General features: G+C 43.3%; 1 protein-coding gene across 12 annotated transcripts in view; it reads right to left on the bottom strand.

Annotated features, from left to right (window-relative positions):
- NLGN4X (neuroligin 4 X-linked) overlaps positions 1–17,434 on the bottom strand; it is a 363,400-nt gene that overhangs the window by 334,716 nt on the left and 11,250 nt on the right. For 4 of the 12 annotated variants that reach the window (XM_053580981.1, XM_053580976.1, XM_053580969.1 and 1 more), the window contains exon 2: positions 15,590–15,706. The exons of the other annotated variants lie outside the window; for them this stretch is intronic. The gene's annotated coding sequence lies outside the window, so the exon portion shown is untranslated. The remainder of the gene's footprint in view (positions 1–15,589; positions 15,707–17,434) is intronic. 12 annotated transcript variants of the gene reach the window in all.

Here is a 17,434-nt window from a genome sequence, read left to right on the forward strand (position 1 = left end):
AGTCTAGGAAAAGTAGCTCAACTTAACAAGATGGTCAGCAAAGGGGTTTCTCTCGCTTGTAACAAAGGCGTGTGACTAAAGAAATGCTTCTCATAAACAGTTCCTGCTCCAGAGAGCCTGTGTGTCATGAGATAGAAACATGTAAGGAATGGTGATTAGAATGGTTGAGAACAGATATGTCTGGCCAGTTTTGGGGTGGGGAGGAACGGAACAGATTTAAATAAGATAGTAAGGAGGATTGAAAAATAATAACCTCTCGAAGTCTATAGATTACCCCGTAGTCAACAAAAATAGCATAGTCAACAAAAATGCTGGGGTGTCTGTCATATCATGGACCCCCCCAGCATCTGATGGTGCTCACTTCCACTCTTTCTGAACTCTCCCTGCTCCCTGAATGAACAACCACAAACAGAATTCCAACCTTGGACAGTTGTTCCCTGCCTTGGTCTCTATCCGGTTGTTTTCTGGCTCCCGTCAGGTCCTCCCTCCCAGTGTCACTCCAGAGTGTCACGCCTTCCCCAGGCCTTCAGTCTCAGCCACAGTTGAATCCATCCGTAGCCCTCAACTCATGCCGCTGGCCACCGGCCTTCCGTTTCCACCCCCCGGCTGCCTCTGTTACTTTCACCACTGTGAAAGTGACATACCACAGATAGGTCTGGGAAGTCCCTCCCCGGGCTCTCTGATGGGTTACACAATGACATCTGTATGCTCAGCCACCTAAAATAATCTGACTTCAATTTCATCGCATCGTCTCAACAACAAGCGCTTGAAATAACACCACTGAGTGAATGCTCACTGCGCCCATGCATTGGGTCACACTTTGCTCTTTGGACAAAATTCTGTCTATCCCCTAAGACAAAGCCAGCTCCTTTGAGAACCTCCCTCTGTGACAGTCCAGCTTCCAAGATGGCCCCAGATCAACACTTGCTTCGAAAGCCTCCCTGCAATCCCCACCCAAGTTGTTCAGACTTCCCCTGAGTGGTGGCGTATCACCTTCAGTGTCGGGTTATAAGGGACCATGGCTGACATTTCTGATTCCTCCTCATTTTCTCTCTCTCTCTCTCTCCTTCTCTCCACTCCTCTCTCTGCTCACACACTCTGCAGAAAGTCAGCTGCTAATACACAGTATTGTGTCACAAGCCCACATGACGAAGCACTGAAGCTTCCTGCCAAGTCACCACATAAGTGAAATTCTCCAACTCCATCCTAAAACCGCAACCCCTTGTTTAGAATTGGACTCCAACATCGTCAGAGACCCTGACCCAGAGAACCACTCAGCTGCTCACGGCTGGATCCCCGGCTTACAGAAAACATAGATGATGAATGTTTGCAGTTTTAACCTCAGCTTCCGGGTAATATTTTTTATGCAGTGACAGGTAACTCATGCACTGTCTGGAATAACACAAGTGGAAAACAAGATTCTGTGTTCCCAAGGTCTGCTTTTACCCTCCTTATGGAACATTCCCTGAGCACGCCCTGTCGGACAGGTGTATTCACCTATCATTTTGTCTTCCTTACGGAGACTGTGACCTCCCTGGGTTTCGAGGTTAAACCTTAGCTGCGTTTCTGTCTCCGGCAGTATCTAGCACCATCAACAGAGTTAACATGTCAATATGTGGTTATCAAATAAAAATGGGAAGGGATGAAAGGAAGCTGTATTCTTGGCATCGCAGTCTTCGTAGAACTACATGTAGACAGAAACGAGGAGCTCTTTGTTTCAGACAGAACGTATACTCTTGGATCCCTGAAATAGAAAAAAAAAAAAAAAAAAAAAACCACCTTCCAGTTGTCCTCCTGTGCTGAGTTATGAGCCAGGCAGTTTGAAGACCTCAGAAAAATAAAGAATCAGCATATTGAGTTTTGGTGATGGTTGTTATTCATCTTGAAACCCCTCAAAGTCCACATGTGGGATAAATACTTGTGTGCTTGCATTGAGTAGATACTGGAAAACGTAAAGGTAACTTATAAATCAGTAGAGCAAAACAGAATGAGCACAGTAAGGGGTTTCGTCCAGACGGGAGGGGAGCCAGCTTCCAAACAAGAGGAGACAAAAATAGAACTCGGACCTCAAAACGGAAAGCAATCACGTGTGCAAATACAAGCTGGTACGCCCCAAATGCGCAGTTCTGGGATGCTGATCCCAGACCAGTAGCGCCTGCTCACTCTGGAGGTCTAGAGGTGGGTGGTGGCGATTTGTGTCTGACAAGAGCAGCAGAGGTTGCTGGTGCTGGTGTCTGAGCAACAGCACAGTCAGTGACGTGTTTCAAAAGCAAAGAAGACGTTGTGTTGAGCACCTCCTCGGAATAGCGGTATCCCCACGAGTGTTATTCTGAGACATTCAGAACCCCCCTTTTATGGACACAGCAATCAGGTCAAGCAGGTGACATGTGAGCCATTGTCACCATCCATGCACAATACTGAGGTTTTGCAGGTGCAGCTTTGAACCCCATGCCTTTCTTTCCTCAGATTCACCCATAACGGGACGGCCCCCTGTGTCCCCTCTCTGCCACCATGTCCACTGTTGGTGGTACCGTCTCAGCTTGCAGCTCACACTTTCCACTGAAGCACCCACACGAATACAGACTCAAAAGCAAGAGCCCTTCCCAGGGGTGTTTGCATTCTTCCAGCCGCACGCACATCGGCTGTGCCCCTCTTACTAAAGGCGGGGTGGCAGGTGCATTTAGGTGATGACTTGAGCAGGCCCTTATCCTGGAGCCACAGGCTCCATGAGGTGGCTGCTGTCTCCTCTTCACCTCCCCTTACTGGGTGGCCTGGTGACAGCTGACCAGGCAGCAGGTGGTCAGGGCTCCATGGCTTAAAACCTGAGTTTCAAAAGGTTCTCACAGCCACGCAGAATGTGAGGGTAAAGAGGATAGCATTTGTCTGCTTGAGAAAAGTTAAGACAGATCTTTCAGGGATGAGAAAAGAGAGGGCACCACCAGCAAAGCTCTACATCGCCTAGCCCATCCATGAGGGGAAGAGATGGAAGGTGAGCACGTGGGCCTGAATGCTACAAACCACGCCTCAGAGGCTGAAAAGGCAGGGTAGAAAACCAGTGTTCCAGTCCGTACCTCCTAAAAACCTGACACGCAAGGAAACTAAAGGACAAAAGGGAATTTTATGAATCCTACCCACCTCCCAAGTTTAACTTCGGTGCCATGTAAATTTCCCCCTGTAAACGCCACACTGGGCTTTTAGGATGAGGGCTGACATCTGAAGGTCCACGTGCCTTTTGATACACAGTGGACGTGTTTTAAATGATACCGTTTCTAGTTGCAAAGCCTCTCTTTCCAGTTCACACCCATTTTCAAGCAGGTGATAATGAAGTTTATTGAGAAGGTGCGTTGAGCTCGCTGTTTCCCTGGTCATGGTCTAGGGTGAGCCGTGTTCAAGTCCAGAGGCTTAATTCTAATGATCATGACTCTTCAGTCATGAAGCAGCGTTCCAGTCGGGAAGGACCTGGAGACAGCTCAGTCCATGCATTTTGCAGCTGAGGGAAGGGAAACCTCCTTGTTGTTCTGCCGAGGGCTGCAATTAAATACCGGACTGTCTTCCCCACCCCACAGTATGTGCTGATACCGTAGCAAGCAGCAGGGAACTCTTTAACATCCTCACAGCATGGAAAACAGGTGCGGCCAGGTCCAGGGGGTGCACTGTCAGCCCAGCCCTGTCCAAAGCCGGCTGCGTAACTTTGCCTAAATCCAGGAAAGATGCACAACACAGGCAGTGCTGGAGGCATGAACTAATTTGCTTCTGATCATCACAGTATATGAAATCCTCACATTGCACACCTTGAATATATAGCATCTTTATTCAGCAATTAAATATTTCATTTTTATTTCATTTCATTATTATTAATTTTTGCGACAGAGTCTCACTCTGATGCACTCTCTTGAGTACTGTGATATCACAGCTCACAGCAACCTCAAACTCTTAGGCTCAAGTGATTCTTCTGCCTCAGCCTCTCCAGTAGCTGGGACCACAGGCACCTGCCACTATAAAAAAATAGTTTTTCTATTTTTAGTAGAGACAGGGTCTCGCTCTTGCTCAGGATGGTCTCAAACTCCTGGCTCAAGCAATCCACCCACCTCAGCCTCCCAGAGTGCTGGGATTATAGGCGTGAGCCACCACGCCCGGTCTCAATGAAATGTTTTAAAATGAAAATATTAATTTTAAAAAAGACCTTTGTGTCTTGGTGGATTAGTTTTCTTGGGCTGTGTAGCAACCACAAGCTTGATGTTGGAAGAAACAAGAGTCATTCCACAGGCTAGATGACCTCCAACCTCAAGCTGCTGGCCGGGCTGTGTCCTCTGGATGAAGCTTCTCACTGGGGGAAACTTCCTCCCTCATCCAAATTTTTGTGGCTGCCTGTTGTTCTCTGACGGTCTTTGCTTGCCGCGGCCTCACCCGAGTCTCTTCTTTTGCCCCGTGGCCGTCCCCGCTCTGCCGGGGCCTATGTCTTCCTTTTTTCCAGAGACCCCAGTTGTACAGGGTGAAGGGCATGTTCAATGATGTCCTGGTATTTACAGCAGCAAAGACCCTGTTTTACAATGCAGTCACGTTCTGAGGTGCTGGAGGTAAGGACTTCAGTGCGTCTTGGGGGGGGAGTACAATTCGATCCATAACGCTTGGTTTATTTTGTAAAATGAGAGGGTTGGAACCAAGGTGTCTCAGGGTCAGTGTCTAAAATGTAAAACCCGAGGTAAAATACAACAAGAAAATTTCACTAGATCTCTCTTTTTCTCTTTCTTTCTCTCTCTCTCTTTCTCTCTTTGTGTGTGTCTCTCTCTTTCTTGCACACACACACACACACACATGTTTGAAATTGTGCAAACGCAACATTTGGATGGCTGGCTGGAAGTGTTTCCTTTCAAGCAGGCATTTTATCATCATACAGAAATGACCTTGCTCCCCAGACACATTTGCATCGCACTGATGAGTGATATAGCATGTATACCGTACGAAGAATTCACATTCAAAAAGGCAGCCACTAAAAACAGGAGGACCGCTGCCAGCAAATTATATTTAGGGGCAATTTGCATATAGACATCAGTCGTTGTATAATAAATTGACATTTCCTACCTTACTGCCCTGTATCTTTATAGACGAAAAACTTTTTTCTTTTAATGCTGTTCCATTAATGAGTTTGAATGTCTTAGCTATGGCATCAACACTTCAAAAATATAACCAAAGTTATAAAAATGCACACAGGAAGACGTAAACCATTTCCATTTTTTGACTGTTTGAATAAAGAACAATATAGGTATGTTACATGAAATATAACATAGTAAGGAAATGTATGTGAATGAAATAACAGCAATTACCCCCATTACTCAATTTTACCGAGCTAAGCTCTTACGAATTAGGTCATGCACACTCTTTCAGATTTCTAGAAATTATGTATGGATTTGAAATGGGCACTTCAAGTGAAGCAAGGTTTATTACTGTTTTATTGCCATTGGAATAAAAAATAGCCACCTTTGCATATATCCTTTTATCATAATAACGCAAAAGGTGCTCATTTAGTATAGAAAGTAAAAACAATAATACAAAAGAAACTATTATGAAGTAACATTTGTGAAAAAAGTTACCCTGCATTTTCCAGGACTGGTGATACTAATTCTGCAACTCCGAGGTTAACGACCGCATCTCTTCAAAACACATTTTCCATATAAATTTGTTGTATGTTCACTCGCCGAATATTAGAACTTCCTATTTTGTTGAGAATCTCATCTGAATCAATCAATGTAACAGTTTAGAAAACACAACACTGCTTTCAACGAGTCTCCAATTTAATTTTCTGCACAGCACATCTCTGGCACTCCCATGAATGTTAATAACTTCTAAATAAGTGACAGCTCTCACCAATTTGCGCACATCTGAGGAACTGTGAATCTTATTGCGCACATCAGATGTCCAAGTTCCATCTTCCCATCTACCACGCTTTCATTTGCAATGTGATTTTGTCCAATTTTAGATAAGCTCTCTGCCTTTCACCCAGCACTTTGTTCTCTGAGATACTTATCAAGAGTTATTTTTTTTCCCTCTTTTATTCACCCTTCGTTTTATTTTCTCTTCAGCTCTCGCTTACCATAAATCATTCCCATCTCCTTTTGGACATTATATCAGCTGTCCCCAAACATCAACCCAATTCTCATTACAAATGATGGAATTCATAAACGTGATTCTGGTTAGGAAAAAAAGAGCACACAGAATGAGGTGGTTACTGTTCCACCGCACACTGAGCCCAAGAGAAACATTAGGCCAGTGAAATTCCCTGGATGAAAGCTGGAACGAGTAGGTACACCTCGATTTTTAACAGAGGTTTTTAACGAGGGTGGATTTTACCTCCCAGAAAATACCTGGTAAGGTCTACAGCCATTTGTGGAGGTCTGCACTGGGAATAGGGATGTTGTTAGCATCTGGAGAGCTGAACCCCACATACAGCTCAGCTTCTGGCAATGCACCAGATGGCCAGCTATCACAAAGACTTGCCCAGTCTCCTCATCAAGCATACTGAGATAGCAAATCTTTCTTTCTTTTTTTTTTTTTGAGACACAGTCTCAGTAGAATGCCCTGGCGTTATAGCTCATAGCAACCTCAAACTCTTGGCCTTAAGCCATTCTCTTGCTTCAGCCTCCCAAGTAGCTGGGACTATAGGCACCCGCTACAACGCCCGGCTATTTTTGGTTGCAGTTGTCATTGTTGTTCAGCAGCCATGGGCCAGGCTTGAACCCTCCACCCACAGTGTATGTGGCCAGTGCCCTTACTCACTGAGCTACAGGCGCTAAGCCAGAGATAGCAAATCTTGTCCTGGACATGGGTTACTAGGGAAGCTTTGAGATGGATGGTGTGTCATGGTCCACGGTTTCACTTCCAAGAAACACAGTCCTCTCTGATTCACCTGTGCAAGGTTCAACCTGCTCAGCTTATCAGTGTTGCTGGGACTGGCTTCATGTGTTTCCACCCACATTTTACCTTTCTTGATTTTTATGTATCTCAAAACTTTTGCAACAACCCACGTTCAGAGAGAGGCATTCCTGCAAAGATATCTGATTCATTCAAGCCACACTGTAAATATCTTACGGAACTTAGTAGCTGACAAAGTTCTGTAATACATCTTTTGAGCCTGTAGCTCAGTGAGTAAGGGCGCTGGCCACATACACTGAGGGTGGAGGGTTCAAGCCTGGCCCATGGCTGCTTTTGGTAACAGATTCCGGTGAGCTTGTACTAATAATAGCTCAGTATCCCTACTCCACAGTGAGAAGGAGAACTCTATCAGAGTCATACACACACACACACACACACACACACACACACACGCACGTGCATTTATTAAAATGGGGCATATCTACACAAGCATAAGAACAATGGCTGAGTATTTCTATTTGTATGGATTAGTTTGTTATTCTTTTGTGTTTATGGTTGCAACTATAATATGCATCGTGAGATTATTAATGTACACAGCTATGATTTAATAATAAAAAAATGCATCGTGCACATCAATAGAATTGACACCATTTTGGTTAACTGTGGAGAAAAAATTGGAGTTGGTTCTGCGTGTGTGGGCGACTGTGGAGTGAAAGACACCTTCCACTACCTCCTATGGTCTGTGCCCCTTGTCACCTGGGATCTCTGCCAGGTAGTAGATAAAATGATGCATAACAGGATGAAAGAGTGCATCAACCCCCAAACCTGGCCCTGCTTGTCCCACACTTCCTCTGGGCAAATCACTACCCCAGTCACAGTCCTAGTCCCCCCCACATCAGTAACTGCTACTAGGGAAAATCCTCACATCCCTTTTAAAATAGCTCCCAGTGCCACATTTCCCTAATCCTACAACCCACTTCCATATAGAATGAAAGGTAACATCTCTTTCTTCAATAGGAATTGTTATAAAAAGAAAGAAGATGGAAACAGGGCTCAAAAAAATACCAACTAACAGAAGCGTAAAAGACAAATCCTTGTACCGCAGTGTGCAGAGCTGGTGTGAGTGAGCAAACCAGGAGAACATCATTTTGGACACACATGACTTGATACTCGATGACCTGCAAGGATTACCGTTGTTAATTTTAAGTACAGGGAAGACACAGTGGATACGTAAAAGAAATGGCTCTGTATCTCGGAGCAACGCACAGACGTATCTTGAAATGGACAGCGTGATGCCTTAAGAGCGTAGAGAACGGGTGAAGTCACCCAGTCCTTGCAAAAGACGAGACTGTGCGTGCATTCATGACCTCCGAAGCTAAGGGACAAGTATACGGGATCCCTTATTCCATTTTCTTTTTTCCCCCCTTAGGCATATATCCCAAATTTTCAATACTAAAACAGTCCATAAGATTTCTAGCACATACAAAAGTTTACAATAAGTTCATGAAAGAAAATAAAAGTATACAAATTAAAGCAGTATGCTCTTTTTTTTTTTTTGCAGTTTTGGCTGGGACTGGACTTGAACCTGCCACCCCTGGTACATGGGGCCAGCGCCCTACTCCTTGAGCCACAGGGGCCGCCCCAGTATGCTTTTTTTTTTTTTTATTAAGTATAGAAAACAAAATAGGCAATGCCCCTGCTGTGAATATTTTTCAATTTACATGGATGAATTCAAAAATAAACTAAAGGTGCCACAACAAAATTAATCTAAATATCTCTCTTTCTGTAGAAACGGCTGTATCAGTTAAGGTATAACCTTCTGATAAACTTAATGATGAAGACAGAGGCTTATGAAAATGTGTAACAATCCTAAAATGACTTATGTGTAAGATTGTAGAAACTGTAAAGTTCAAAGTGGCATAGGCATTCAGAGATGTAGACAAAGCGATAATATAAATATGAATAAGGATACAGCTGTAGATAGGTTGAAATTCAGACACAGAAATCAGATATGGATGTAATTCAGGTATAGAAACAACAAAGCACATAATATATAGCTCTACAAATGATAAACTTAGGATATAATTATAGATGATAATATTCATACGGATACCATATGGACCTGTGTACACTCAGGCGTATATACATTGGAAAATATGCATAGGATATAAATCGAGATAAAGATTTAGAAACAGATACATATCATCTACACTTAAAATAATCAGAAAATCCCTGGGGAAAAAAAAATATATATAAATTGTTTACCGTTCAACCACTGGCCTATGGAATGATGCAGATTTGATTGTACATTTTCCCCCCAAAACTTCTATACTTATTTTCTGTGATACTCCTGCTTCCTTCTCTATAAGGAAAAATATATTGCCTTTAAAAAAGTTCCTTAAGGCCAGGCAAGTAGCCTGTAATTCTAGCATTTTTTTTTGTTTTGTTTTGCAGTTTTTGTCCACGTCTGGGTTTGAACCTGCCACCCCCGGTATATGGGGCTGGCATCCTCCTCCTTAGAGCCACAGGTGCCGCCCAATTCTAACATTTTTTGAGGCCAAGGTAGGAGGGTTGCTTCAAGCCAGGAGTTTGAGACAAGCTTGGGCAACATAGCAAGACCTCATCTCTACAACAAATAAAAAACAAAACAAAACGATATAATTAGCCCCCTATGGTACCACGCCCTTACACTCCCAGTTACTTGGGATGCTGAGGCAGAAAGATCCCTTAAGCCCAGAGGGCTGCAGTGAGCTATGATGACACCACTGCACTTCAGCCCAGGCCACAGAGCTAGACCCTGTCTCAAAAAAAAAAAAAAAAAAAAGAAAAGAAAAGAAAAAAGAAAAAGAAAGCTCCTTGAAACGGTTACAGTTTGCTCAAATGAATTATTCATAAATGGATCCAGTTAGTAGAATTCAAAACAGAATGCATCCTGAGATGTGCTTAAGTGGTAACCACCTGCATACACATGAAAATTTAATATTAAAACACACCAGGACGTGGAGAGGATGAGTTCATCTTTGGAAACACCAATCATTGTGAAAAGATGCACACAGTTTTGCTGACAGGAATCATAAAATCTGCCCTGAGCAGTGGGGTGAGGGGGAGGTACCCTGGAAGTCTTCAGGTCAGTAATTGGTTCTTTCCATTCTTTATCAATTCATCCAAAAAGTGTTAGGACTAGTTGTTGGATGGCGTGACCACACCCCTCTCACAAGCTGTGGCAGGGTTGTTTAACGCACGGCTCAGGAAGGTGGTAGATTAATGCAGTGCGGCATGTTTAAAGACACCACAGAGTCTGCCATCCACTGAGGTTTCCTGATGAAAGAAGGTATTTTTGCAGACTGATCATCCCTGACTCAGCAGGGCCGTGAGTTTCCCCCTAAGGTTCTGTAACAGTGAGTCTTCTCAGCCACCAGCTACCCAAATGGAAACACTTCATGATGTTCAAAAGGAGGCCACAAACAATACAAAGTTAGAAAGAGTAAGAAATAGCCGGGCGTTGTGGCGGGCGCCTGTAGTCCCAGCTACTTGGGAGGCTGAGGCAAGAGAATCGCTTAAGCCCAGGAGTTGGAGGTTGCTGTGAGCTGTGTGAGGCCACGGCACTCTACCGAGGGCCATAAAGTGAGACTCTGTCTCTACAAAAAAAAAAAAAAAGAAAGAGTAAGAAAACAAGCTCCAGTGATACAGCACTGGGGCTTGAAACTCCATGCTGAAATATCCGTGATCCATACTGATAATTTAAGAATTGAATGCATAAGTAATTGGGGGGAGAAGAGATCGGTATTCCTTAGAAAGGAATTCCAAGGAATTTATGTGACTACTCCACAGTCCTGCAAGTGGAGTTTCCTTGTCCCTCTCACCTTCAGGGTGCAATGCCCTTGAGGAGCCTGGCTTGCAAGGAACAGACAGTAAAAAGGGTTTGGGGGCAGGGTGGAGTGTAGCTTTACAGAAGAGAAGCCTGGTAGGCTCCCTACTGGCTGGGCAAACACAGAGGTCAGCTCCAAAAGTAAAGGTGTCAGCTCGGCGCCCGTGGTACAGTGGTTACAGCACCAGCCACATACACCAGAGCTGGCAGGTTCGAACCTGCCAGCTGAACAATGACAATTGCAACAAGAAAATAGCCGGGTGCCTGTGGTCCCAGCTACGTGAGAGGCTGAAGCAAGAGAATTGCTTAAGCCCAAGTGTTGGAGGTTGCTGTGAGCTGTGATGCCACAGCACTCTACCAAGGGCGGCATAGTGAGACTATCTCCAAAAAAAAAAAAAAAAAAAAAAAAAAAAGGTAAAGGTGTCCTCGACAGTAGATATCCTTGGCATGGCGTGACGAGGACACTTCACCTCTGTGGGTTTCCTTCGCAAACACATAATAACCTCATGGAAACATCACACAGACCCAACCTGGGAGGCATCCTACCAACACCCCTAAATTAACTGTTCAGATCCTGAAATAAGGAAAGATGGAGAAACTGTCCCAGACCACAGGAAGCCAAAGAAATATGGCAACTGCATGCATTGTGGTGCCACGAAGTGGAAAAGGGACGTTAGCTGAACACAGGTGAAATCCCAGCAAAGTCTTGGGCTTTGGGTGTGGGCATGCTGGCTTCTTCCTTGTGACACATGAAACCAGGGAATGTCCCATGTGACGTAGCTTCAACAGGTGTGGGGCTAACCAGGAATTCTATGAATTGTCTTTGGAACATTTCCGTATACTTAAACCTATCCTAAAACAGTTTTTTAGAAGGTTATTTTAAAGAATGAACACAGTGACCAAGCAAGGTGGCTCATGCCTATAATCTCAGCACTCTGGGAGGCCATGGAAGGTGGGTCTCTTGAGCTCAGGAGTTGTAGGCCAGCTTCAGCGAGAGTGATGCCCACATTAACTAAAAATAGAAAAACTAGCCAGGTGTTGTGGAGGACATCTGTATTCCCAGCTACATGGGAAGGTGAAGCAGGAGGAGGGCTTCCGGCCAAGAGTCTGGGGTTGCTGTGAGCTATGATGAGGCCAGGGCACTTTACCCTGGGTGACAGAGCGAGACTCTAGTCTCAAAACAGTAACGAACTCACAATAATGCAAAACGCCCTTACAATGATCGAAATGGTTTATATTTTAAATTAATGTGTAGGAATCAAAGAGTCCTCATTATCATGCTACAGAGGCAGATTCAGCAGATTCCAGCCCTCGACCTCTCCGTGCTATAGAATCATCAGCTCCTTGATAATTTGAATCCAGTGGAATAAAGGCACACACAGCAATGTTAAATTTTTCAGAGTGCTCTTCCTCGAAATAAGAAAAGAGTTATTCCAATCACACATGTCTTAACCATCAGGGAAGAGTACAGGTGTCAGACACTCAGAGAACGTCATCGATGGTGGCAAGCTCACTCGAGCTCTTTGATGAGGAATGAGAAAAAGCAAAAAAAAAGAAAAGAAAAAGAAAAAAGCGCCCTTGACAAATCAGGCAAGCTATTTGACAAACAATAATTGATTCTTGGGTAAAAGGAGACCATCTCATAAAAAGTTGCGGCAAGAAAACGCCCCCAGGTTTCACCGGTCCACATTAGAATAAACTATCGCCCTGAAAACTAAGGGTAGAGAGGTGGTGCTCAAGATAGTTCACATCGCTCACCATACACTGGCAAATGTTAGGACCAGCCCAGATACAGATGCACCATCCCAAAATACAGATTTGGTGAAAGTACGAGTTGGTTTGTTTTTTTTTGTTTGTTTGTTTTTCTCTCTCATCTCCCAGGACTAGAAACAGATAGACAGGCAAATAGAACCTACCAGTTTCTGCACAAAAGGTAGAAAGTCCTCGCCATGGACAAAAGCACCCTGAGAAAGGGCTTATCCCCACTTACAAAATGTTTGAGACATAATTAAAAGTCCACTTTCCATTGGCCTCTGCAATCCCACCATTGGGTATCTACCCAGAAAAACATTCCTTTTACCACAAAGACATCTGCACCAGAACGTTTACTGCAGCTCAATTCACCATGTTCAAGATGTGCAAGCAACCCAAGTGACCGTCAACCCAGACATGGATCAACAAACTGTGGTCTATATACACCATGGAGCACTATTCAGCCACAAGAAAAGACGGAGACTTGATATCTTTTCTGTTTACCCAGATGGCGTGGAAACACATTCTTCTTAGTCAGGGATTTCAAGAATCAATACTAATATGAAACCAAAACATAAACAACTACAGGCCCACATGAATGATAAAACACAAATATAGCCCAGCAAGCATGGAGTGGGGGTGGGGAAAAAAATTAAAAAGAAAAGAAAAGAAAAAGAATTACTCTCATCCGTTTGATCCATCCCAAACTTCTTTCTTCTTGACTATAAAATTAAAAAAAATCAGTTTTTACATCTTCTTATTTCCTCACGAATAAAAATCGAAAGGAAAAGAAAAAATAAGTGAGATGTAGCAAGGAGCATTCGAGGCATTTCAAAAAACGTGTGAAGATATCGGGTGGTTACAAATAAAAATAATTTTGTGAAGAGAAATCAGCTAAGGTAGTTGCTTTCCTAGTAACTCATAATTAATATGAGCTCCTAGTAACAAGTTTTGCTTCTAATACTGGAGATTTTTTTCCCTTGCTTTTTCCCCTAATTCCTTCTATCAAAATGGTGTATCTGCTTAAATCTCCAACTGTATAACAGAGGAAAGCAGAGTTTGAAAATGCAATAATGTGCATTTGGCCATTGGATGTTTCTTCTGATTTTCTAAGCATCTCATGTATTGGTATATCCAGATACGTTAAAAAGAATTTGGGATGCTTAATCTTTCCTTTGCAGACTTTAAAAGCACTGGGATAAGTCACTTAAGCTCTCCGTGACTCAGTTTCCTTGTGCATAAATGAAGGAACACAAATGTCCTCTGAATTACATTTGAGTCTCACCAATCTGTGATTCTAAATTATAATCCAATGTTAGCATGAATATCTCAACAAACTACATTTTAATTTGAACGTAGGCATTTTAGTAGTTGTTTAAGCACATTTTTACATGCCCAAATTAAACACAGATATAAATGTAAGTAGGGCACATTTCCCTGCAACCAGCCTGTCCAGCCCACCCCTAATATAAAATTAAATAGCAAAACCAAAAAATATATATATGTAGAGTATGTACTTGAACATTTTTGTTTTAATGTGAAGAGAGGAATTTTTTTTTCTTTCTGTAAAGTAGGTTTAAAAAGATACCAGATGAGAGAGAGGAGGAGGAAGGAATAGAAACAGGTGCCATCCTTTCCGATGATGGGCTCTCTCAAGAAGCCCAACACCAGCACGAACAAGAGGAAGCCACTTGCTTGGGTGACCAGGGCTCCCTATGAATGCTTTCAGGGCCACATGCTGCTGGGTCGAGTCCCTCTGGGCAGAATCCCACTCTGACCAGCACACGGCCTAGACAGCTATTCCAGCCAATCAGGGTACATGCGATCAAATACATCTGATATTCAGCCACACACTCTCAAGGTCACGGTGAATGACAAGGATTTTCATACTATGCTGTGGTTTCTTTAAATTAAACAGCATTTGGGGTGGGGTGGGGGTATGGTTTACCGTCAAATATATTATTGCAAAAGAAAATCCTCTTTGGATTATATTCTTACATAAACCGTGTTTCATTAGTTGATTTCAAATTATGACACAAAGCAATACAGTAGAAGCTTCGTAGTTGACCCACCTCCCTGCACCGAACACCTCCTTACGTTGACCTCATTTTTATAGACCGGGCATGCACCTCACGTATGTATTAGCATAGGAGGCCGAGTTCCTTATGTCGACTAGTTTGTGACAGTCCCTTGGGTGTTCAACTGACAGAGGTTTTTCTGTAGTAACTAAAGCAGCATGGTGCTGGCATAAAAGTAGAGACACAGACCAACATTGAACTCATAAAGAAAACCACATACCTACATCCAACTGATGTTCAGCCAAGCAGACAGAAACATACCCTGGGGAATGAATGCCCCATTCCACAAATGGTGCTGGGAAAACTAAATACCTCATGGAGAAGAACAGAACTAGGTCCCTATCCCTCACCATACACACAAATTAACTCAAGATGGACTAAAGACTTAAAGTAACACCTGACGCCATAAAAATCGTAGGGAAAACTTAAGAAAAACTCTTCTGGCCACTTGCCTAGGCCAAGAATTTACCAGTGACATCCCCAAAGCAAAGGCAACAAAAACAAAACTGAGTATATGGGACTTAATCGAACTAAAATGTTTCTGCACAGCCAAAGGAATAATCAACAGAGTAAACGGACAACCTACAGAATGGAAGAAAATAGTCTCAAACCGTATATGCAACAAAGGACTGATATCCAGAATACACAAGGAACTCAAACAAATTAGCAAGAAAAAAACAAATAACCCCGTTAAAAAGTGGACAAAATGGATGAACAAGACATGTTTTCAAGAAGGCAGACAAATGGCCAACAAGTGTATAAAAAAAATGCTCAACATCACTGATCATCAGGGACGCGCAGATTAAAACAACAATAAGATACCACCTTCCCTCTGTGGGAAATGACATTCTTAAAAAGTCAAAAAACAAAAGATTTTGGCACGGATGCAATATATAAGGGAACGACCACACACTATTGTTGACAACATACATTAGTACAACCTCCGCAGAAAACTGTGCAGCAATTTATCAAAGTACCAAACAGTGGACGTACCATCTGGTCCCACAACCTCACTACTTACTCGGTGTCTGCCCAAAAGGGAAGAAGTGATTACATCCAAAGGACACCTGCACTGCCATGTTGATTGCAGCACAATCCTCAGTCACAAAGATATGGCATCAACCTCAGGGCTCATCAACTGTTGAGTGGATAAAGCAAAGGTCATCTACCAGTGAGTACTACTCAGCTATAAAGAAAGAATGCCATTTTCAGCACCTGGGATGCAACAGGAGACCACTATCCTAAATAAGGTATCTCAGGAACGGGGGAAAAATAAAGATAGCATGTGCTTATTCATCAGTGGAAGCTGAGTAATTTGCATGCACGGTCTTCCCAAGGGGTATAATGGACTCTGGTGACTTGAGTCGGGGAGTGGAGAAAGGGAGATTGGGTGGGGGATGGAAGATCAAAAATTATCTATTAGCTTGGCGCCCATAGCAGAGTGGTTACGGTACCAGCCACATATACCGAAGTTGGTGCATTCGAACCCGGCATGGGCCAGCTAACCAACAGTGACAACTGCAACAAAAATATAGCCGGGCGACGTGACAGGCACCTGTAGTCCCAGCAACTTGGGAGGCTGAGGCAAGAGAATCACTTGAGCCCAAGAGTTTGAGGTTGCTGTGAGCTGTGATGCCACAGCACTCTACCCAGGGCAACATACTGAGACTCTGTCCGAAAAAATAATTATCTATTAAAATTTACACAGTTCTGATGTATACTGGTAAATTATTCCATTGAAGGGTACATGAAAAGGCCTGCCTTCACTACTTGTACAATTCATCCATTTATCAAAAAAGCCCACAGGAAGGAAGGAAGGAAGGATTCAAGGACAAATAGAGAGCAAATTTTAAATCAACATAATTGATGCATCTGAATTGTGTATTGATACGGTTAAGGTATTACATGAGATGGAGTAATTATTGCCTTTTTAAAACCTTAGTACAGGGCGGCGCCTGTGGCTCAGTGAGTAGGGCGCCGGCCCCATATGCCGAGGGTGGCGGGTTCGGACCCAGCCCCGGCCAAACTGCAACAAAAAAATAGCTGTGCGTTGTGGCGAGCGCCTGTAGTCCCAGCTGCTCGGGAGGCTGAGGCAAGAGAATTGCTTAAGCCCACGAGTTGGAGGTTGCTGTGAGCTGTGTGAGGCCACGGCACTCTACCGAGGGCGGTACAGTGAGACTCAGTCTCTACAAAAAAAGAAAAAAAACCTTAGTACAGATGCGGTTCTCCAGTAGAAAGTGAGCTATGTGTATATATGTAGATGACTACTTTACATATGTAAATACAGGTGCATAATTTACATATTTAAATATGAAAAAACATGGTGGGACATCTGTAGAGTGAAACAATGTATTATTAACCAGGATGCGACTGGGTTAAATGCCCAGCCACATTTTATTGTGAAATGACCACACACACCTATATAAATCCTTTCAGTTAATTTTTATAAATTATAAATGTCACGTTTGGGTTATATATCAAAGGGAGACTTTCCCTAGAGTTCATTCCCAGAATGTTATTTTGCTGGTGAAATTCTCATGGCAGGCTGAATCACAAACAGGGGTCACACAAATTTTAAGTGATGTGATGTGGGAATTGTTAATTTAACCCCATAAAATGGTGCCATCTGACCTCTACCAACAATCAAGAGTGTCACGATATTTCCGTCGAGATAGTGTTTTTCCCCAAACCAATGCTTTCCCTGGGGTGGGCTGGTATGTGCCACATGACAGCAAAATCACATTTCCCCCACTTTCTGTTATTACGTGTCTGCTTTTATCCTACTGACCTTTTCACGTTAACTTTTATTTGACCTCCATGGAACTGTCCCATCTTCTTCCTCTGAGAGCTTTACTATTTAGCAAGA

The sequence above is a fragment of the Nycticebus coucang genome, chromosome X, assembly GCF_027406575.1.
Source record: "Nycticebus coucang isolate mNycCou1 chromosome X, mNycCou1.pri, whole genome shotgun sequence".
Classification (NCBI taxonomy): domain Eukaryota; kingdom Metazoa; phylum Chordata; class Mammalia; order Primates; family Lorisidae; genus Nycticebus; species Nycticebus coucang.